Consider the following 23,937-nt stretch of genomic DNA (forward strand, 5'->3'; position numbering starts at 1 on the left):
ACTGGAGGAATTATGACAATAAAAAGTCAACTGTTAAAATGAATCACGAGAAAATCGGCACATTTGTAGCACAGACAAAATGGAGTAAAGGTCAGATGATCCCTCCTGTACTGTCAATTAAGCAAGCCTGTCTGCAAAGATGAAACTCATTAACTATGTCTGAATTAGCTCTGGGAAAACCCATTGAAATTGAAAGGAACCCACTACATGTTGATGACTCCTAGCTACAGGAATGAACTAACAAAGATTCTGTAAGACTAACTGACTCCACAGCCCAAACCAAGCTGAATAGGTGTGAAGTAGCACCATTGTAACAGAATACTCCCCCACCCAGACATCAACAGAGAGCAATGGTTTCCATATCCTGGACCATTGTGTGGTCACACCAGGGAAGAGGGCCCCATGTCACCTGATAGAGACTCAAATGTGATTTTTACCTTAAAAGGTAGTCCTCCGGAGAGAAAGGGAAGATCAAGCAAAGACCACAGAAAGTCAGTTCCAGCCAAAGGCTGTGAGATCGGTCCAGCTAAAGAAGAAGCTCTGCTGCTAATACTCTACTTCAGCTTGCTGCAGCAGAGAACTTAAAAGATGATCACCACCTCCAGACTGAAATTTTAACCACCTGAAATCTACAATGCCTGAGCAAGTTCACCACTGCAAACATCCAGGCTTTTCTCCCGAGAAGTTTCAACATGTGGCTGTGAACCATGAGCTCTTACATCACTTTGGACTTTAATTGCATCTTACCCTTTCCCTTCTATCTATCTATCTTTATGTGTCTATATGTGTGTGTGAAAGCGTCAACGGGTGAAAGTTGTGAACAATTCGGGTATTGTTGTTTAAATAAAAATTTAACCTTCCTTTTTTTATACCCACGAGATAAAACAGTCGTTTGTCTGTTTATTTGACCCTAAAAATACTCAGGGACTGACGCACCATTTTTAATAAAACACTATCTACAGTCAGTTGGGAGGTGAAAAGTGGAAGCCACACCACTTACCACCTGCCCATAATAATATACTCTGTGGTGTACATATACTCAACTCTGCATATCCAGTGTACTCTAATGTGTATCACCTTGATGTTTTGTCAATGTGTGTGGACAAGTACATGTAATATATCACAAAAGTCATAGAACATCTGAATTATGTGATAATCTATGAATTCTGCACTCTCCACCAACCTGTGAAGATCATGGGTGCAAATTTTGTTTGCTTACTGTCACTTGTAGTGGCACTATGGTGGCGTTGCGCTTAGACCAGGTTGATGGGAGCTCTGTGCTGGATTCTGTCAGTTTGGGAATACGGTCAAGGAGAAGAGACAATTACCTGACCTAGGTATGGGGGCAGCTCTTGATTGCCTCATGATCTGCAGTATGACCAGGAAATGGAACGGAGAAGGCAGAGACAGGAAGCTCTGTGTGGAGGAGGAACAGGAGATGCTGGGAGGAGGCATCCTTGACCCTGTGTAACTGGACAGAATGTCACACAGTAGATTGTCGTGCTCCGCTTCCTCTTCAAACAACTTCCCCATCTCAACACGGACCCACCAATCACCACCCTCACATTCATTTCACGTTCCACATCACAACATCCCCTTGCCCAACATTCAGCAATAAAAGCTATGAACAAGAACCTCCACAAAACATCTTTAAGCAACAACACATCAAGTGATACAAACAAGAATGAACTATCACCCTTGTGAATTCCTTTAGTGCCTGTCTTGCGGGTGCCTTTGCTTGACCTCATGCTCCTATGCAGTGCTATCCCAGAGGCTGTAGCATGGTCTGCAGAAGGCTGCTGACTTTCACTGGGGGAGACTGCAGATGGCCTTGCAGAATGCCCTCAAGCAGCTCTGGGCCCAGTAGCCTGACTTTGGTCTGCGTCACCTCGGCATGGGTAGAAGCAGTCCGGGCTGACTGGCTGAGAGGCACCAGCAAGGGCACCGGCAGAGTAGCAGTGATGGGAGAACGAATGCCATCATCCTGAGAAAGGACAGCAGATTTGTGCTCCATGGAGCCATTGGCACTGCCCTGGGATGGCACCTCCTCAATCCTAGCAATCTGTTGGAGAAAAGATTGTTGGACTGCTGTGAGAGCTTACATGCCCCTTTGTGCACTGAAATCTGCAACTATGATGGCAGCTGTCTGAGTCTGCATGGCAGCAATGATGGAAGCAGTCTGAGTCTGCATGGCAGCAATGATGGAAGCAGTCTGAGTCTGCATGGCAGCAATGATGGAAGCAGTCTGAATCTGCATGGCAGCAATGATGGAAGCAGTCTGAGTCTGCATGGCAGCAATGATGGCGGCAGTCTATGTCTGCATGGCAGCAGGATTTCTATGGTCACACAATCTGAATCTTCGACTTAATGCCACATCTGAGGATGAGAGTGACGAGGGTCTAGAAAAGGGGAATAAGATTATCACATACGGTTATCCTGGACAACCTCTGCTGCGTCAGATGCTATGGGCTGTGTTCCTCCATCCCCAGGATGTGGAGCACCATCTCCTCCAGGGGGCTCAGGGGATGGAGGCGTAGAGCCCCTTTTCAGTCTACTGTTGCTCCCTCGTTTTATGGGCAATCTTTTCCTGCAAGAGAGAGGGCAGAGTGTTAGTGATTGTGTAGCACTGAGCTTGGGCAATGTGCCTGCCATAGCCGACTAGCTGGAGGTGTGAGAGGTGGGTGTGATGGTGACAGCATTGGTAGATGTGTGTGTTGCAGTTCGAGTATGTGAATGATCATAACATCATAAGTAGGAGCAGGAGTAGGCCATTTGGCCCCTCGCGCCTGCTCTGCCATTCAATAAGATCATGACTGATCTGATTGTGGCCGTAACCCCAGCCTGCTCCCCATTATTCTTGACTCCATTGTCGATCAAAAATCTGTTCAAGTCAGCCTTGAATATATTCAATCATCCAGCCGCCACTGCTCTCTCGCAAAGAGAATTCCAAAGATTAATGACCTTCTGAGAGAAGAAATTCCTCCTCATCTCCATCTCCTTATTTTTAAGCAGTGCCCCTTAGTTCTAAATTCCCCCACGAGGGGAAAATCCTCTCAGCATCTACCCTGTCAAGCCCCTTTAGAATCTTACATGGTCCAATAAGATCACCTTGCATTCTTCTAAACTCCAGTGAGTATCGGTTCAACCTGCTCAACCTTTCTTTATAAGACAACCCCTTCATCCCAAAAATTAACCTGGTGAACCTTCTCTGAACTGGCTGCAATGGTAAATAAGGATACCAAAACTGTATGCAGTAATCTAGGTGTGGTCTCATCAATGCCCTGTACAGTTGTAGCAAGACTTTCCTACTTTTATACTCCATCCCTCTTGCAATAAAGGCCCATTCTATTTGCCTTCCTAATTACTTGCTGTAATTGCATGCTAACCTTTTGTGATTCATATACAAGGACACCCAGATCCCTCTGTACTGCAGCATTCTGTAGTCTCTCTCCATTTAAATATTATTCAGCTTTTCTATTTTTCCACCAAAGTGGACAACCTCACATTTTCCCACATTATTCTCCATCTGCCAAATTTTTGCCCACTCACTTAACCCATCTATTTCCCGATGCGGACTCTGTTCTCACCACTTGCTTTCCTACCTATCTTTGTATCATTCCCAAATTTGGCTACAATACACTCAGTCCCTTCATCCAAGTCATTAATATAGATTGTAAATAGTTGAGGCCCAGCAGTGATCCCTGTGGCACTCCACTAGTTACAGTTTGCCGACCTGAAAATACCCTATTTATCCCAACTCTCTGTTTCCTGTTAGTTAGCCAATCCTCTATTCATGCAAATATATTACCCCCAACACCATGAGCTCTTATCTTGTGCAGTAGCCTTTTATGTGGCACCTTATCGAATGCCTTTTGAAAATCCAAATACACTGCACATACAAATACAGTACAGGTTTCCCTTTATCTACCTTCTTGTTCCATCCTCAAAGAACTCTAATAAATTTGTCAAACACGATTTCCCTTTCATAAAACCATGTGACTTTGCTCGATTGTATTCTGAATTTCTAAATGTCCTGCTACTACTTTCTTAATAATAGATTCTAGCATTTTTGTAAGAAATGGCATCTTTAAGAATATTATAGAATTAGTAGGCATAGTATTGTGATGGCCTGGCAGAAAGCTGTTTCTTTTCTCTCTCTCAGGAAGGGACAGGGAAACAATTCTTAGTAGCCAGGATCATGACTGATATGAAACAAAGGTAAGGGCCAAGGAGTTTGATGTCTGCGAGGGGGCCATATAGACATTCATAAGCTGATAGGGGTGAGTCTTGTGGTGCCTTGTAGCCTTTTATCTATACAAGTGCCTGGCAGGAGTTAACAAATGACACCCAACATGACATAAGCAAATGACATCCAGCATGATATAAGCTGTAAAATGATCTCAAGCCAAACTGATGGAGAGGGAGAGGTTACATCTTGGGTACCTGTCCTCTGGTCATTGACCAAATGGGATCAGACAAGTGATTAACAGAGGGTAAACCACCAGCCCTAGGAATAAAGTATATAAACAGGTGCTTGGGAGGGAAATAGTCTTCTTCGGACAGAAGGAGAGCTTCTTGAAGCTCAGCTTTGGCCAAGTGTTAGGCTTTGTCCTAACACTTTAGTTAGCTCAAGAAGACTGAGGATCCTGATCACCAACACCTCACTTGCCTAATCCATCAGGGAGACTGCCAACACTGTTCTGCCCCACCATATGATCTGATATCGGTAATCTGTTCACCTGTTACAGGTCATATGCCTTTTCTGTCTATTTAGCTTATGTATCATCATATTTAAACTGCCGCTTCTTAACATACATTATATTTAAACTGTTACGTCTTAATATATAGCTTTAATATCACATTATGAGCTCCACCCCCTTTGGGTATCTGTCACTCCCAAACCTAAATTTTACATTTTCCCAATGGCAGATTTTAGGTTTACTGGTCCACAGATTCGTCCTTTCGGTTTCACTCCTTTCTTGAATGGAGGTGTTACATTTGAGGTTTTGCAATCCGCTGGGACCTTTCCAGAGTCTAGGGAATTTTGGAAGATTACAACCAATGCATCCACTATCTCTGCTGTCACTTCTTTTAAGATCCTAGGATGCAAGCCGTCAGGTCCAGGGGACTTGTTAGCCTTTAGTCACAGAATCACAGAGTCACAGAATAATACAGTGCAGAAGAGGTCCTTCGGCCCATCGAGTCTGCACCGATGCATTAAAACACCTGACCTGTCTACCTAATCCCATTTGCAAGCACTTGGCCCATAGCCTTGAATGTTATGATATGCCAAGTGTTCATCCAGGTACTTTTTAAAGGATGTGAGGCAACCTGCATCTACCACCCTCCCAGGCAGGGCATTCCAGACCGTCACCACCTTCTGGGTAAAAAAGTTCTTCCTCAAGTCCCCCTTAAACCTCCCGCGCCTCACCTTAAACTTGTGTCCCCTCGTAACTGACTCTTCAACTAAAGGGAACAGCTGCTCCCTATCCACCCTGTCCATACCCCTCATAATCTTGTACACCTCGATCAGGTCACCCCTCAGTCTTCTCTGCTCCAGCGAAAACAACCCAAGCCTATCCAACCTCTCTTCATAACTTAAATGTTCCATCCCAGGCAACATCCTGGTGAATCGTCTCTGCACCCCCTCCAATGCAATCACATTCTCCCTATAATGTGGCGACCAGAATTGCACACAGTACTCCAGCTGTGGCCTTACCAAAGTTCTGCACAACTCCAACATGACCTCCCTGCTTTTGTAATCTATGCCTCAATTGATAAAGGCAAGTGTCCCATATGCCTTTTTCACCACCTTATTAACCTGCCCTTCTGCCTTCAGAGATCTATGGACAAATACGCCAAGTTCCCTTTGTTCCTCGGAACTTCCCAGTGTCAGGCCATTCATTGAATACTTCCGTGTCACATTACTCCTTCCAAAGTGCATCACCTCACACTTTTCAGCGTTAAATTCCATCTGCCACTTTTCTGCCCATCTGACCATCCCGTCTATATCTTACTGTAACCTAAGACACTCCACCTCACTGTTAACCACTCGGCCAGTCTTTGTGTCATCTGCGAACTTACTGATCCTACCCCCCCACATAGTCATATATGTTGTTTATATAAATGACAAACAATAGGGGACCCAGCACAGATCCCTGTGGTACGCCACTGGACACTGGCTTCCAGTCACTAAAACAGCCGTCTGTCATCACTCTCTGTCTCCTACAGCTAAGCCAATTTTGAATCCACCTTATCAAGTTACCTTGTATCCCATGTGCATTTGCTTTCTTGATAAGTCTTGCATGTGGGACCTTGTCAAAGGCTTTGCTGAAATCCATGTAAACTACATCAACTGCGCTACCCTCATCTACACACCTGGTCACATGCTCAAAAAATTCAATCAAATTTGTTAGGCATGACCTCCCTCTGACAAAGCCATGCTGACTATTCCTAATCAAATTTTGCCTCTCCAATTGGAGATAGATTCTCTCCTTCAGAATTTTCTCCAATAGTTTCCCTACCACTGACGTGAGACTCACTGGTCTGTAGTTCCCTGGCTTATCTCTACAACCTTTCTTAAATAGTGGGACCACATCAGCTGTTCTCCAGTCCTCTGGCACCTCCCCTGTGGTCAGAGAGGAATTAAAAATGAGGGTCAGAGCCCCTGCAATCTCCACCCTCGCCTCCCACAGCATCCTGGGACACAAATCGTCCGGACCTGGAGATTTGTCCACTTTTAAGCCTTCCAAAACCTCCAATACCTTGTCACTCCCTATGACAATTTGCTCAAGAACCTCACAGTCTCTCTCTCTAAGTTCCATATCTACATCCTCATTCTCTTGGGTGAAGACAGATGTGAAGTATTAATTCAACACCCTACCAATGTCCTCTGGCTCCACCCACAAATTTCCCCCTTGGTCCCTAATGGGTCCTACTCTTTCCCTGGTTATCCTCTTCCCATTGATATACTTATAGAAAAATATCTTGGGATTTTCCCTACTTTTACCAGCCAGAGCTTTCTCATATCCCCTCTTTGCTCTCCTTATTGCTTTCTTAAGCTCCATAGTACACTTTCTGTCTTCCACTAATGCTTCCATTGACTTGCTCTCCTTGTATTTGCTAAAAGCCTCTTTTTTCCTTCTCATCATACCCTGAATGTTTCTGGTCATCCATGGTTCTCTGGGCTTGTTGCTCCTACCTATTACCCTAGAGGGAACATGTTGGGCCTGTACCCTCCCCATTTCCTTTTTGAATGCCCCCCACTGCTCTTCTGTAGTCCCATGAGATTCCCTAGTACTTTTTCTCTAGTGATGGTGATTGTTTTAAGTTCCTCCTTCCCTTTTGCCTCTTGATTTTCTACTATTCTTGGGATGCTTTTTGTGTCTTTTACTGTGAAGACAGATACAAAATACTTGTTCAAAGTCTCTGCCATTTCCTTGTTTCCCATTATTAATTCCCCAGTCTCATCCACTAAGGGACCAAGGCTTACTTTACCAACTCTTTTCCTTTTTACATTCTTGTCGAAGTTTTTACTGTCTGTTTTTATATTTCTTGCTAGTTTACTCTCATACTGTAATTTCTCCTTCTTTATTGTTTTTAGCCACCCTTTGATGGTTTCTAAATTTTCCCAATCTTCTTGCCTACCACTAATCTTTGCAGCATTTTACGCCTTTTCTTTCAATTTGATACCATCCTTAACTTCCTTAGTTAGCCATGAATGGTGCATCTTTCTCGTAGAGTCTTTCTTTCTCAACGGAATATATCTTTGTTGAGAGTTATGAAATATCTCCTTAAATGTCTGCCACTGGTTCTCTACCTTCTTACCTTTTAACCTATTTTCCTAGTCCACTGTAGCCAACTCTGTCTTCCTCTGCTTGTAATTGCCTCTATTTAAGTTTAAGACACTAGTTTCAGACCCAAGTTTCTCACCCTCAAACTGAATATGAAATTCCATCATCTTATGATCACTTTTGTCTCGAGGATCTTTTACTACGAGGTCATTAATTAATCCTGTCCCATTCCACATTACTAGGTCTAAAATAGCCTGCTCCCTGGTTGGCTCCAGAATGTATTGTTCTAAGAAACTGTCCCAAATACACTCTATGAACTCATCCTCCATGCTGCCGTTGCCAGTTTGATTCATCCAATCAATATGAAGATTAAAATCTTCCATGATTATTGCAGTACCTTCCCTAGAAGCCCCCATTTTATCTTGATTTATATTCTGTCCTACAGTTTTGCTACTGTTTGGGGGCCTATAAACGACTCTCACTCGTGACTTCTTTCCTTTGTTATGCTTATCTCCATCCAAACCGATTCTACATCTTGATCATCTGAGCCGAGATCATTTCTCATTACTGTACTGATCTCATCCTTTATTAACAGAGCTAGCCCAGTTCCTTTTCCTTTCTTCTTATCCTTCTGAAATGTCAAATACCCTTGAATATTCAGTTCCCAGCCTTGGTCTCCTTGCAACCATGACTCTGTAATGGCTATTATGTCATACTCATTTATTTCTATTTGTGTGATCAATTCATCCACCCTGTTATGAATGTTGCGTGCATTCAGATAAAGATCCTTTAATTCTGTCTTTTTACCATTTTTCCCCACTCTGACCTTATTTGCTGGTGCACTCTTAGGTTTGTACACTCTGTCTCTTCTTGTCACACTCTGGTTATCATTAACAATATTGCTACCCTGCACTATTGCCTTGTCCTTTCTCTTTAACTTTCCAAATCTCCCCTCACATGACCCCCTCTCCCCCACTGTTTAGTTAAAACTTTCTCTACAGCCCAAGTTATATGATTCGCAAAGATACTTGTCCCAGAGCAGTTGAGGTAAAGGCCATCCCAAAGGTACAACTCTCTCTTTTCTCAGTACTGATGTCAGTGCCCCATGAATCGAAACCTATTTCTCCCACACCAATCATTGAGCCAAGCATTCAATTCTCTGAACTTATTTACCCTATGCCAATTTGCTCGTAGCTCAGATAGTAATGCAGAGATTATTACCTTCGTGGTTTTGCTTTCTAATTTAGCCCCGAGGTGCTCATACTCCCTCAGCAGAACCTCTTTCTTAGTCCTACCTATGTTGTTGTTACCCATGTGGATCACGACAACCGGAGCCTTCCCATCCCACTCCAAGTTCCTCTCTAGCCCCATGGAGATGTCCTTAACCCTGGCACCAGGCAGGCAACACAGCCTTTGGGACTCATGCTCTCAGCTGCAGAGAACAGTATCTATTCCCCTAACTACTACAACTATGTTCCTTTTTACTTCCCTCACTTGAATGGCCCCCTGCACCACGGTGCTGTGGTCAGTTTGCTCATCTCTCTCTGCAGTTCCTGCTCTCGTCCACACAAGAAGAGAACATCCAAACCTGTTGGACAAGTGCAAGGGATGAGGCTCCTCCATTGATATTTTCTGGTTCCCCATACCTACCTCACTCGTAGTCACACCGTCCTGTCCCTGACCACAGAACAAATCTGAAGTATCTAGCCTAAGGGGTCTGACTGCCTCCTGGAACAAAGTGACTTTATCCCTCCCTGATGCATCGCAGAGTCCAAAGCTCGGATTCCGGCTCATCGACTCTGAGCCAAAGTTCCTCGAGTTGTAGACACTTACTGCAGATGTGGTTGCTGTGAATCACACTGGTATCCACCAGATCCCACATGCTACAGCTGCAACACAACACCTTTCCTGTGTTATTTAACTAATTAAGTTTCAAGTTTAGAAATATCGCTCAATGATTATTTATAGTTATTTAAGTCGTTCAACTAGTTAAGCTATAAATTTAATACAAGACTTATATCTCCCTAGTACCAGTTTAAACTACTGCCCCAGTTTAGAGTTTTAAAAAAATTCATTCATGGGATGTGGGCGTCGCTGGCCAGGCCAGCATTTATTACCCATCCCTAATTGCCCTTGAGAAGGTGGTGGTGAGCTGCCTTCTTGAACCGCTGCAGTCCATTTGGGGTAGGTACACCCACAGTGCTGTTAGGAAGGGAGTTCCAGGATTTTGACCCAGCGACAGTGAAGGAACGGCGATATAGTTCCAAGTCAGGATGGTGTGTGACTTGGAGGGGAACTTGCAGGTGGTGGTGTTCCCATGCATCTGCTGTCCTTGTCCTTCTAGTTGGTAGAGGTTGCGGTTTTGGAAGATGTTGTCTAAGGAGCCTTGGTGTGTTGCTACAGTGCATCTTGTAGATGGTACACACTGTTGCCACTGTGCGTCGGTGATGGAGGAAGTGAATGTTTGTGGATGGGGTGGCCAATCAAGTGGGCTGCTTTGTCCTGGATGGTGTCGAGCTTCTTGAGTGTTGTTGGAGCTGCACCCATCCAGGCAAGTGGAGTGTATTCCATCACACTCCTGACTTGTGCCTTGTAGATGGTGGACACGCTTCGGAGAGTCAGGAGGTGAGTTGCTCGCCGCAGGATTCCTAGCCTCTGACCTGCTGTTGTAGCCACGGTATTTATAAGGCTACTCCAGTTCAGTTTCTGGTCAATGTTAGCCCCTAGGATGTTGATAGTGGGGGATTTAGCGATGGTAATGCCACTGAATGTCAATGGGAGATGGTTAGATTCTCTCTTGTTGGAGATGGTCATTGCCTGGCACTTGTGTTGCACGAATGTTACTTGCCACTTATCAGCCCAAGCCTGGATATTGTCTAGGTCTTGCTGCATTTCTACACGGACTGCTTCAGTATCTGAGGAGTTGCGAATGGTGCTGAACATTGTGCAATCATCAGCGAACATCCCCACTTCTGATCTTATGATTGAAGGAAGCTCATTGATGAAGCAGCTGAAGATGATTGGGCCTAGGATACTACCCTGAGGAACTCCTGCAGTGATGTCCTGGAGCTCAGATGATTGACCTCCAACAACCACAACCACCTTCCTTTGTGCTAGGTATGACTCCAACCAGCAGAGAGTGAGAAAATTCCCCTTAAAACTCACCAACCAATCACCTACCTGCACACTAAGTAATGCCTCTGGGCTCAACTCTCAGCTGCATGTCCTGAGTGCCAGGAATGCTGCTGGGTGAGTAATGGGGTGTGGTTCATTGAGCAGAGTGAGAGGTGGCTGGTGTGGTGGGCATGAGATGTACTGTGAGGATGTATTCACTCATCTAGGCCACCTGTGGGAGGTCATTGTACATTTTGCTGCATTGCTGCTACATCCGTGGTGCCAGCCTCTGGGCAGTCGCCCCCTGGGCTATGTGCTCCCATTCCCTCTTCAGGCTGTTTTTTTGATGGTTTCTTTCCCACCTGGGGCAACATTGCCTCCCTCCTGGAATCCACCTCAGTGACCAGAGCCTCCAGTGTGGTGCACTAAACAGGGAAGCCCTCTCGCTTGCCTGCTGAGACCTTCCAATCTTACAAAATGATTTTCCATCAGCTGTAATTTCAGGTGTTTACCTTCCCTTTAATAGGCAATGAGTCTTTAAGAGGAGCAGGCTGCCTGAAGCACATGGTCGCCCAACATCATACTGGTCCCCTCTGCTGTGCGCAGAGGCTGCAGGCAGCACATAGAGCAATGGAGCAGCACGGGAGCCGCTTAGCCCAATGCTACTACCAGTCAAATGAGGTGGCTAGATGAAAATTGCATTCTGCCCACCTTGATTTGAACAGGTGTAGGAAGGTTGCAAATCCTGGCTCCGTGCCCAAAAATCAGGACAACCCAATTTCTAGTTCCATGGATTGTCCAACCCCCTGCCAAAAGCTCAGTGACGTCCTAGGTGTATTTTATCAGAACCTTTGGGGTTTGATGTCCACCGGCTGTTGCTCTAAGTTCGACTTTTCAAAAATAAGAAATGGGGATATTGGAGTGGGCAGGAGATTGGGGTTATGTTTAGTGACTCCGACAGAATATTTCTCCATCCCGTCATGACTTGTATATTCTAATGTATATCACCTTGATGTTTTAAATTGCATCTTGCATGCCACGTTCTGATGAACATCTGTCTGTCAACCTGGCTCTCTTGCATTTTTATTAACAATGCAAATTTCCATCAGGTTCATATTTGTCTTTCTCTAAATGACAGTAATATTCATGCACTGCCTTGATGATCTTTCCTAGAAGCCTATGTCACTCGAATCAGGTCTCTTCCCCCCCGCCTCAGGACTGAAATGGCTCTTATCAAAGTCACAAATAACATCCTTTGTGCTATGACAAAGGTAAACTATCCATCCTCATTCTTTTTAAACACTGATGATACCCAGCTCTACCTCACCACCACCTCTCTTGACTCCTCTAATTACTCTAAATTATTAGCCTGCTTGCCTGACATCTGGTACGGATGAACAGACATTTCTTCCAATTAATTATTAGGAAAACATTGTCTTCAGTCTCCACTGCAATCTCCATTATCTAGCTTCTGACTCCATCATTCGCCCTGGCGACTGTCTGAGGCTGAACCAGACTATTCACAACCTTGGTGTCATATTTGACCCTCAAAATGAGCTTCTGACCACATATCTGCGCAATCTCTAAGACGGCCTATTTCCATCTCCATAACATTGCCCGACTTCGCCCCATCTCAGCTCTTCTCTGCTGAAACCCTCATTCATACCTTTGTTACTGCTAGACTTAATTATTCCAACGCACTTCTGGCTGGCTTCCCACATTCTACCCTCGGTAAACTTGAGGTCATCCAAAACTCTGCTGCCCATGTCCTTACTTGTACTAAGTCCTTTCACCCATCACCCCTGTGCTCGCTGATTTGCAGTGGCTCCTGGTTAAGCAATGCCATGATTTTAAAATTCTCATCCTTGTTTTCAAATCCCTCCATTGCCTTGCCCCTCCCTATCTCTGTAATCTCCTCCAGACCTACAACCCTCTGAGATATCTGCACTCCTCTAATTCTGGCCTCTTGAAACATAGAAAGTAGGAGCAGGAGTAGGCCATTCAGCCCTTCGAGCCTGCTCCACCATTCATTATGATCATGGCTGATCTTCCAACTCAGTAACCTGTTCCCGCTTTCGCCCCGTACCCTTTGATCCCTTTAGACCCAAGAGCTATATCTAACTCCTTTTTGAAAACAGACGATGTTTTGGCCTCGACTGCTTTCTGTGGTAGCGAATTCCACAGGCTCACCACTCTCAGGGTGAAGAAATTTCTCCTCATCTCAGTCCTGAAAGATTTACCCCGTATCCTTAGACTATGATCCTTGGTTCTGGACTCCCTCACCATCGGGAACATCCTTCCTGCATTTAGTTTAGTTTTAGTTTAGTTTAGAGATACAGCACTGAAACAGGCCCTTCGGCCCACCGAGTCTGTGCCGACCATCAACCACCCATTTATACTAATCCTACACTAATCCCATATTCCTATCACATCCCCACCTGTCCCTATATATTTCCCTACCACCTACCTATACTGGGGCAATTTATAATGGCCAATTAACCTATTACCCTGTCAAGTCCTGTTAGAATTTTATAGGTTTCTATGAAATCCCCCCTCACTCTTCTGAACTCCAGCAAATATAATCCTAACCGTCTCAATCACTCCTTATACGTCAGTCCCGCCATCCCAGGAATCAGTCTGGTAAACCTTCGCTGCACTCCCTCTATAGCAAGAACATCCTTCCTCAGATAAGGAGACCAAAACTGCACACAATATTCCAGGTGTGGCCTCACCAAGGCCCTGTATAATTGCAGCAAGACATCCCTGCTTCTGTACTCGAATCCTCTCGCTATGAAGCCCAACATACCATTTGCCTATTTTACCACCTGTTGCACCTGCATGTTTACCTTCAGCGACTGGTGTACGAGAACACCCAGCATCCCTGATTTTAATCGCTCCACCATTGGTGGCCATGCCTTCAGCTGCCAAGGTCCTAAGCTCTGGAATTCTCCTCCTAAACCGCTCCACCTCTCTTTCCACCTTTAAGGCGCAGCCCTAATATCTCTTTATGTGGCTCAATGTAAAATTTTGCTTTATAATGCTCCTGTGAAATGCCTTGGGACATTTTATTACGTTAAAGGTGCTATATAAATACAAGTTGTTGTGGTTTTTGGTCTTTGAGGTGTACACATTCTTTCCCTTCACTTCCTGCCAAATGTTTTGCATCCTGGAAATTGTAATCACCCTTGCAGGAGGGTGATTTGACTCCTTGTAAATTGATTCCTGCAGTACATATCTTTACTTCATCATGACTCATATAATCTAGTGTTTCTATACATGCCTCATTCTCTGGTTATTTAGAGGTCTTTTATGAATATCAAAGCTATCTTCTGATACTCCATTACATCAATGTCAAGAACTTGTATGGCTTCATTTTTTCAACTGTTGTAACAGCAATTATCTTCTCCAATTTTAGAGGTACGTTTTAATGAGCATTTTAAAGGAGGAAAGCGAGGTAGAGAGACAGAGAGATGAAGGGAGGTAATTCCAGAGCTTAGATCCTAGGCTACTGAAGGTGCAGCCACCAATGGTGGAGCGATTAAAATTGGGGATGCTCAACAGGCCAGAATTAGATAAGCACAGATATCCGAGTGGGTTGTGGGTCTGGAGGAGATTACAGAGATAGGGAGGGGCAAGGCCATGGAAGGATTTGAAAACAAGGATGAAAATTATAATATCAAGGCATTGCTTGACTGGGATCCAATGTAGATCAGCGTGATAGGTGAACAGGACTTGGTACAAATTAAGACATGGGCAGCAGAGTTTTGGGTGACTTTAAGTTTACGGAGAGTAAAATGTGGGAGACCAGCAGTTGTAAAAAGTCCCTTCTTTGCTTTTATACAAGGCTAAATGTTATTGAAGTTAATGGTTAACACATGATCACAACTAAAAATATTGACTAACCTTGAAATTAAAAATAACCTTGGAGGTGGGCAATGATTTAAAAATTTGACGGGGTAAAGAGAGTGGGAGAGACCCTGCCAAAGACCACAGGGCCAGCCCAGTCTCGTGGGATGCATTGTTCTTCCCTTTTTATGTAAAAATCTTTTAAAAGACAAGGTGGTCCAGCAATAACCTAAAGATAACCTTTTCAGTTCAATGTAGAAAACCCCAGAGGGGTTGCAAATGAGGAGCTCAGTAGCAGTGCTGACTGCCAAATGCACTGTATGAAGCATATAGGACTGACAATGCCAATTGTTTTACTGCAACAACTTACATTTTTATTGCATTTTTAATAGAGTAAACATCCTCATGCATTTCACAAAGGAGAAACAGATAGTGAGCAGAAGATGACTGAAAGGATAGTTTGAAGATGGAGAGGTTTAGGTGGGTCAGTTAAGATCTGTCACCAATAGTGGACTAAGAAGCACCAGAGGCCAAAAGCCATAAGCTAGGATGTAGAGTTGGAGAGATAGGATGGGATCCATTCATGGGAGGGACAAGGACTTTGCATTCAGTACACCAGTGGTGCATGCCAATGAGGACAGCAATGGGCAAGTAGGACTTGATGCAGCAGTGGAGTTTTGAACAAGTTGGTGTTTGAGTAGAGCAAGGTTTGGGTGGCTGCTGAGGAGGGCATTGGAGATGTCAAGTCTGGAGGTGATAAAAGCCTGGTTAAGTTTCAGTGGTGGAAAGAGGCTTAGTTATGTTATGAAAGCATAGTAAATGATCTTGGTGACAGGCAGGATATGGGATTTAAAACTCAGCTCAGAATTGAACAAAACAAGACCCGCCTGAGAAAGCAGTTGGGGAGAGGATGAAGTCGGAGGCAAGGGTATAGAATTTTGAATAAGAGCTAAGTAAGATGGCTTCAGCCTTCCCAATGCATCCCTGGAGAAAGTTCTGATTCATCCATGACAATAGACTCAATATGTTATACCATCTGTGTCAGCAACAATGCACCAGGCATCCATTACTGATTTTATTTATAAAAATGCAGCACTTGTTATTACATTAGACTGAACAGGTGCCAAGTGCAATAGACTAAGCATGCAACATTTCATGTGCTAGTTACAATGTAGCAAGTCTGTAGGACTAACTGTACTAAATGCATTAGAGCAAATTTTCTGAATTGGTAATGTCAGTCACTTTCAAACTTTTCAGAATGTGTCTGATCATCTGAAAATATTGAGACAGTTCCAAGGGCCCAAAGACCTAAGTTTCAAACAATAGTACGGCTACACAAATTAAGCATTAATACAGTATCAGCTAAGACCACAAAAAGACCAGCTAATATCACAAAGGCATTAATATATCAGTCAATATTATAAAACACTAATACAGTATAAGCTAATATCGCACAAGAACTAACATAACAGCCTTTGGCTGGACAATTATATATTCGTGGCAAGTTAATTCATCCAACGAAACAGAAGCTTAAATTGTGGAACTATATTTTAAAAAGTATACTTTAAAAAAGCTAATGTTTAACACTGGAATTTGGGAGGGAGGTTCAAAACTGGGCCTTCCCCTTGTTTTTTTCACCCTCTTTTTACTGCCTGTTTGCTCTTTTTCTGCCCTTCCCTCCTGGTCATTAACTCTTTGTTAGGCGAGTCCCTTGCTCAGTTGGCTATCATGTGTGAGCTTACAGACTGAGTGCTGGCAAGCATCCTGTTTTCACTTGACATCTACAGATGAATATTTCCAGCAGGAGTTATTGGATTGTAATCAGAAACAGAAACCCTGGCCAACTTTCCTCTCCCTAATTTGAGTGCGTTGAAGCAATTTTGTTTTATTCATTCATGGGATGTGGGTGCCGCTGGCTAGGCCAGCATTTATTGCCCATCCCTGACTGCCCCTAAGAAGGTGGTGGTGAGCTGCCTTCTTGAACTGCTGCAGTTCTTGGGGTGTAGGTGCATCCATAGTGCTGTTATGAAGGGAGTTCAAGGATTTTGACCCAGCAACAGTGAAGGAACGGAAATATAGTTCCAAGTCAGAGTGGTGTGTGGCTTGGAGGGGAACTTGCAGGTGGTGGTGATCCCGCGCATCTGCTGCCCTTGTCCTTCTTGGTGGTCGAGGTCGCAGGTTTGGAAGGTGCTGTCAAAGATGCCTTGGTGTGTTGCTGCAGTGCATCTTGTAGATGGTACACACTGCTGCCACTCTGCGTCGGTGGTGAAAGGAGTGAATTTTGAAGGTGGTGGATGGGGTGCCAATCAGGCAGGCTGCTTTTTCCTGGATGGTGTCGAGCTTCTTGAGTGTTGTTGGAGCTGCACCCATCCAGGCAAGTGGAGAGTATTCCATCACACTCCTGACTTGTGCCTTGTCGATGGTGGACAGGCATTGGGGAGTCAGGAGGTGAGTTACTCGCTGCATAATTCCCAGCCTCTAACCTGCTCTTGTAGCCACAGTATTTATGTGGCTGGCCCAGTTCAGTTTCTGGTTAATGGTAACCCCAAGGATGCTGATACTGGGGGATTCAGCGATGGTAATGCTGAATGGTAATTACAGGGACTGCACCATCTTTGGCTAAGATCAGCTAACTCAATACTGACAGATGATTGAACCTCAAACTTTCCTGATCTAAACGGCCCCAAATTTTAGGGAAGCTAGTAATAGTTTTTGTTATAATCATTGTGCTGCATATCAACACAAATTAGAAAAATACATAACCAATGCTCATTTCACCACCAGTAAGTTTAGCAGGTCTAATTTCCACCCTGTTCTTCTTAAACCCAGCTCTATGCTAGCAGCATCATGTATATAAACTGGGTTAAATGTACCTGTTAGGCAAGTCTTCAGTAGCTACAGGTATGACACCAAATTCGCCGCTGGTGTCAGTGATCTTCTTCCAGTAAGTCCCAGATTTACTGAAACAAAAACAAGAAATGCTGGAAACACTCAGCAGGTCTGGCAGCATCTGTGGAAAGAGAAGCAGAGTTAACGTTTCGGGTCAGTGACCCTTCTTCGGAACTGACAAATATTAGAAAAGTCACAGATTATAAGCAAGTGAGGTGGGGGTGGGGCAAGAAATAACAAAGGAGAAGGTGCAGATTGGACCAGGCCACATAGCTGACCAAAAGGTCACGGAGCAAAGGCAAACAATATGTTAATGGTGTGTTGAAAGACAAAGCATTAGTACAGATTAGGTGTAAATACACTGAATATTGAACAGCAGCAAGTGCAAACCTGAAAAAAAACAGTGGGTAAGCAAACTGAACAAACTAAGATGAAATTAAATAAATGCAAAAAAAGATTGTAAAAAATGTAAAAAAGAATGTAAAAAAAAGGAAGAAAAAATAACTAAAAATGAAAGTAAAATCGGGGGCTGTCATGCTCTGAAATTATTGAACTCAATGTTCAGTCCGGCAGGCTGTAGTGTGCCTAATCGGTAGATGAGATGCTGTTCCTCGAGCTTGCGTTGATGTTCACTGGAACACTGCAGCAATCCCAGGACAGAGATGTGAGCAGGGGGGAGTGTTGAAATGGCAAGCAACCGGAAGTTCAGGGTCCTGCTTGCGGATTGAGCGGAGATGTTCCGCAAAGCGGTCACCCAGTCTGCGCTTGGTCTCCCCAATGTAGAGGAGACCACACTGTGAGCAGCGAATACAGTATACTACATTGAAAGAAGTACAAGTAAATCGCTGCTTCACCTGAAAGGAGTGTTTGGGGCCTGGGATAGTGAGGAGAGAGGAGGTAAATGGGCAGGTATTACACCTCCTGCGATCGCAGGGGAAGGTGCCCTGGGACGGGGATGAGGTGGTGGGGGTAATGGAGGAGTGGACCAGGGTGTCGCGGAGGGAACAATCCCTTCGGAATGCTGACAGGGGAAGGGAGGGGAAGATGCAACTGGTAGTGGCATCACGCTGGAGGTGGTGAAAATGGCGGAGGATGATCCTTTGGATATGGAGGCTGGTGGGATGAAAAGTGAGGACAAGGGGAACCCTGTCACGGTTCTGGGAGGGAGGGGAAGGGGTGAGGGTAGAGGTGCGGGGAATGGGTCGGACACGGTTGAGGGCCCTGTCAACCACAGTGGGGGAAAATCCTCGGTTGAGGAAAAAGGAGGTCATATCAGAAGCACCGTCATGGAAGGTAGCACCATCACAGCAGATGCGTCGGAGACGGAGAAACTGGGAGAATGGAATGGAGTCCTTACAGGAGGTAGGGTGTGAAGAAGTGTAGTCGAGGTAGCTGTGGGAGTCAGTGGGCTTATAATGGATATTGGTAGACAACCTATCCCCAGAGATGGAGACAGAGAAGTCGAGGAAGGGAAGGGAAGTGTCAGAGATGGACCATGTAAAGGTGAGAGAAGGGTGGAAATTGGAAGCAAAGTTGATAAAGTTTACTGAACTATAACGATGAGAAGCCACTTGCCAATTTTGCCAATTGCACCTGCTTTGCCAGCTTCCTGTGAACGTTATTGAACAACACGTCACCTATTAGTACCTGAAAGAGGAAGTTCTGGAGGGACCAGTAACTGCAGTTTCTCAGTTTCCATATCAATTACAGAATGCAAAAATGTTTCACGCTTAAATTAGTACCTTACAAAATGCTTCAACATATTCTGTGGGAGGATAACAAAATTCATGCCAAACATTTCTACATATTTTTTTTTAAGAGATACAGCACTGAAACAGGCCCTTCGGCCCACCGAGTCTGTGCCAACCATCAACCACCCATTTATACTAATCCTACACTAATTCCATATTCCTACCACATCCCCACCTGTCCCTATATTTCCCTACCGCCACTAGGGGCAATTGCTAATGGCCAATTTACCTATCAACCTGCAAGTCTTTGGCATGTGGGAGGAAACTGGAGCACCCGGAGGAAACCCACGCAGACACATATGTTTATGTTAGTGGAGTCTGACTTTCTACAATTAACATGGACATGTCACGATTCATTGCAGGGATTCCCCCCATCAAAATCCTTTCCTTCAAAGTTTTATTTTATAATTGAATCAATTAATTTGAATGTGTTGTGATGGATTGCAGTTGAAGGGTCAAAATGATAGAGTCATAATTTTCTGATGTAAAAGAATGACCAGTTTAACCTGAAGGTTCAATGGATACATACTGGTACAATACTGAGGCATGCACCTAGATTATTAATCAGTATTATTTCACATTTAGAGGTTATCAGTTTTTTTTCCTGCTGGCGTAATCCAAATCCAAATCCAAAAATTTAGGCTCTACGGATCAGAGAGTCCCTGGATTCTATTTCTGTTGTGCTCTGAGTTAGCTGATCACAGCTATAATTTTTCCTCAGAAGCTCTGGGTTAGGGAGAGGAAACCCAGCCATGGTTTCTAGCTCCAGATCACTATCCAGTGACCCCTGCATGAATTGTGAATATGTGACATGGGATCAGGCTTGGTGGTAATGCCCTCCACAGCTGAATAGCTTGGCAGCACTATGTCTAAGCTGTGAAATGAAGAATGATGCCATACCAGAGGCCTGCTGGTCCCTGTGAACAGTATGCCAACACGAATTAGTATCTTCAGGAGATGAGAGAAAGAAACAGACGAAAATCTGAAGAAAAACAACATCTACATATTGAAACACGTACTTGTAGAGGGTGATCATTATAGCACTTGTATCTTGGAGAGACAGTGGCCTACGCATTGCCAATAACAGATCAGAAGGAATGAAAGCTTTCCGCTATGGTAAGAAAACAAAAATCATAAAGATGGTGTAAGAAGTGGAAGAAAATAATATCCAATCACCCTGCCATGGGAGATTCCATATCATTGAACTACCATCGGTAAGGATGAAACTTTGGAAAAGTCCTAAGTTTTATAACCAGGTGAGAAAGAGGTCTAGGGTTCCCTTTCAGCCTTCACATGTTCTTCCTGTAACAGCATTTTATTTTTAAACACATTGTTTTTAGCTTCCCCTTGTTGAATCCTTGTTCATCACTTTCCAATTATAAGGAAAAGAAATGAGCACAACCAGGCTTTCTTGGGTTTAAAGAAGGTGAAATTTTATTAAACTTAAAACTCTAATTCGGTTAACGTCTACAGATACACGTCGTGCCCCACGCTAGCATGCATATGTGATATGCACATACAAATAGAGACAGAAAAGAGCAGAAGAAAAAATAAAGTGGAGAGGTTTGAGGCAGTCTCTGAGGAGGGTTCTTTGTTACTGTGCTTCGAGCTCGCTATAGCATCCTTGATTGAAGATGTGGTCTTGTTTTTCGTTGGGGTCCAGTATTCTTCTTAAACCTTGTTCACTGTAGGAGACTTTTCTCTCTTGGGGTTCATGTGTCTTCAATGGATTCCGAAGTTGGTGAGAAAGAGGTGGGAGCAGATAGGAGAGAGATGTTCTCAGTCTAGGAGCAAATCTGCCTTCTGTCAGTTCAAACACTCTCTCTACAATTTAAAACTCCCCAAATTGGCCAGCAGTGTGGTCACATGACCAACTGGTTTGTTCTGTGTATTTTTTGGGAGCAGGGGATAGCTCCTTTGTTCCAACAGTGTCTGCTAATATGCAAAAATGTCTTTCCGGCCAGGGGCCTGGCAATTCCCTGTAACAGGCCTTCTCTTCTTTCCAGCAACAATTTGAAATTTAATCTCCATGTCATGAAATTAATGTGCCTCATTCTTGGCAGGTGGGGGCCTGCATGACATAAGATACTCGGATATTGGAGAATATATCCTGATGGAGTTGATATGCTCTTTAATGACCATCGCTAAGAAAGGTTGAAAGAGATCTGATTGGTGAGCAAGCATTTCTTTCTTCACATTGGTGGAATGTATCTACATAGCCTGGGGAAATGCGTCAACTACACTACGCAAAGCATACAGCGCTGGCTGTGCAACTATATAACAAACAAGAACATCTATTTATATAGTGCCTTTAACATAGTAAAATGTCCCCAACTCCCTCACAGAGGTAAAAATGGACAGCAAGCAATGGTGGAAGAAAAGTTAAGGAAAAGCCAAGCATAGAACCGTAGAAAAAGTACAGCACAGAACCATTCAGCCCATCCTGTCTGTGCTGGCTGAAAAAAAAACTAGCCGCCCAATCTAAGCCCACTTTCTAGCACCTGGTCCATAGCCTTGCAGGTTACAGCACTTCAGGTGCAAGTCCAGGTACATTTTAAAAGAATTGAGGGTTTCTGCCTCCACCACAATTCCTGGCAGTGAATTCCAGACATCCATGACCCTCTGGGTGAAAAAGTTTTTCCTCAAGTCCTTTCTAATCCTTCTACCAATCACCTTAAATCTGTGCTTCCTGGTAATTGACCTCTCTGCTAGGGGAAACAGGTCCTTCCTGTCTACTCTAGGCCCCTCATAATTTTGTACACCTCTATTAAGTCACCCCTCAGCCTCCTCTGTTCTAAGGGTAACAACCCTAGCCGATTCAATATTTCTTCATAGCTGCAACTTTCAAGCCCTGGCAACATTCTTGTAAATCTCCTCTGCACTCTCTCCAGAGCAATTATGTCCTTTCTGTAATGTGAACAGAACTGCACGCAATATTCCAACTGTGGCCTAACCAGCATTTTATACAGTTCCAGCATTACATCTCTGCCTTTGAATTCTATACCTTGGCCAATAAAGGAAGGCATTCCATATGCCTTTTTCACCACTCTATCTACCTGTCCTGCCACCTTCAGGGACCTGTGAACATGTACTCCAAGGTTTTACTTCTTCTACCCCTCTCAATATCCTCCCGTTTATTGTGCATTCCCTCACTTTATTTGCCCTCCCCAAATGCATTACCTCACACTTTTCTGGATTGCCACTTTTCCGCCCACTCAACCAAACCATTGATATCTTTCTCGCGTCTACGGCTATCCTCCTCACTATCAACTAAACGGTCAATTTTTGTGTCATCAGCAAATTTCCCAATCATGCCTCCCACATTTAAGTGGAAATTATTAATATATACCACAAACAGCAAGGGACCCAACACATGAGATAGGGTATTCAGCATATGAAGAAGAGACAATGTAGTAAGGTGGAGGTGTTTAGGGAGAGTTTCCAGAGTGGGAGACCAAGATGGTTAAAAATCGGATAGGGAGCGGAAGAATTCAAAGGAGGCCAGTCAGAATTGTGGAGGGTGCAGACTGGCATAAAGGATGAGAGAAGGTTGCAAAGGAGTTGGGCTCAGATTGTGGAGAGAATTGTGAACATGAACAAGGATTTTGAATTCAATCAGTTGTGGGATGGGGAGATCGGGAAGTGGAACTTAGTGAGGGATATGATGCGAATGACAGAATTTTGGACAAGTTGTAATTTATGTAAAATTAAATTCAAGAAGCCAGCCAGGAGATCGAAAAGTCAATCCCCTGGATGGATAAGATTTTCCAGACTGAACATAGAAACCTGCAGATAGTGTTTGGGATACGGAGGTGTCCTGCTGGATTCCTCATTATGGGCACACCTGCACATTCTTCAGGGGATTATTTCCCTTGTAATGATATAATTAATGGGCCCAAATGAAAGGTGACGGAGACTACATTATTATTTTGAATAAAACAAGTGAGAACTTGTTGAAATTGGGATTCATTTTTTAAAATTTCTCTTTTCTGTCTCTTGAACTTGTGCAATTTGAGTTTTGAGCTTCAAACCACAGAGGTAATGGTAAAGGTGCCATTCCTGCATGTACCCTGTCAACTGTTAGAAATAGCAATTTGGTGAAGCATTGGAAAAAGGACACAGTGTGTGCCAAACTTTAAAAACATCAGGTCTGCAGTTATAAAAACAAGCATTAATTTTAGTTCCATTAAATATTTTCCTGTCAGCTATAGTGCCTGATTAACCATCTCAGATCAGGCATAACATGAATTAGAAGCACAGAAAAGCTCCTTATGCTATGCCCAACAGTGCACATTAACCTGAAACTCAGAATAGCATCTCTACCGTACCAACAAATTTCACTTCTGTTATGATACTGATTTTTGGGGGGAAATTTGCGGTGTGTCTTTAAGACAGCAAAGGATCAGTACTGCTTTAAAAACAAGCAAGCCTCAGGAGTTACTGAATAAAGGTGCATCTTGGTTGCCCCTGGATACAACCGTACAGAGAGGGAGGACCAGCCAACTGCAGAAGGTGAATCTTCGTTGCCTTGGATACAGCTATTC

At 44.0% G+C, this 23,937-nt stretch overlaps 1 protein-coding gene across 2 annotated transcripts in view; it reads right to left on the reverse strand.

The window, feature by feature from the left end:
* Nucleotides 1-2,530: 2,530 nt before the first annotated feature.
* zgc:110366 (uncharacterized protein LOC550476 homolog) overlaps nt 2,531-23,937 on the reverse strand; it is a 162,489-nt gene continuing 141,082 nt past the window's right edge. The window contains exons 8-9 of one of the 2 annotated variants that reach the window (XR_010975537.1): nt 17,627-17,763; nt 2,531-2,587 (exon numbers count right to left, since the gene is read on the reverse strand). The gene's annotated coding sequence lies outside the window, so the exon portion shown is untranslated. Of the gene's footprint in view, nt 2,588-15,826; nt 17,764-23,937 lie in introns of those variants that run through there. The other variant, XR_010975536.1, reaches the window with a different exon arrangement.

This window comes from Heterodontus francisci, chromosome 8, assembly GCF_036365525.1.
Source record: "Heterodontus francisci isolate sHetFra1 chromosome 8, sHetFra1.hap1, whole genome shotgun sequence".
NCBI classification, from domain to species: domain Eukaryota; kingdom Metazoa; phylum Chordata; class Chondrichthyes; order Heterodontiformes; family Heterodontidae; genus Heterodontus; species Heterodontus francisci.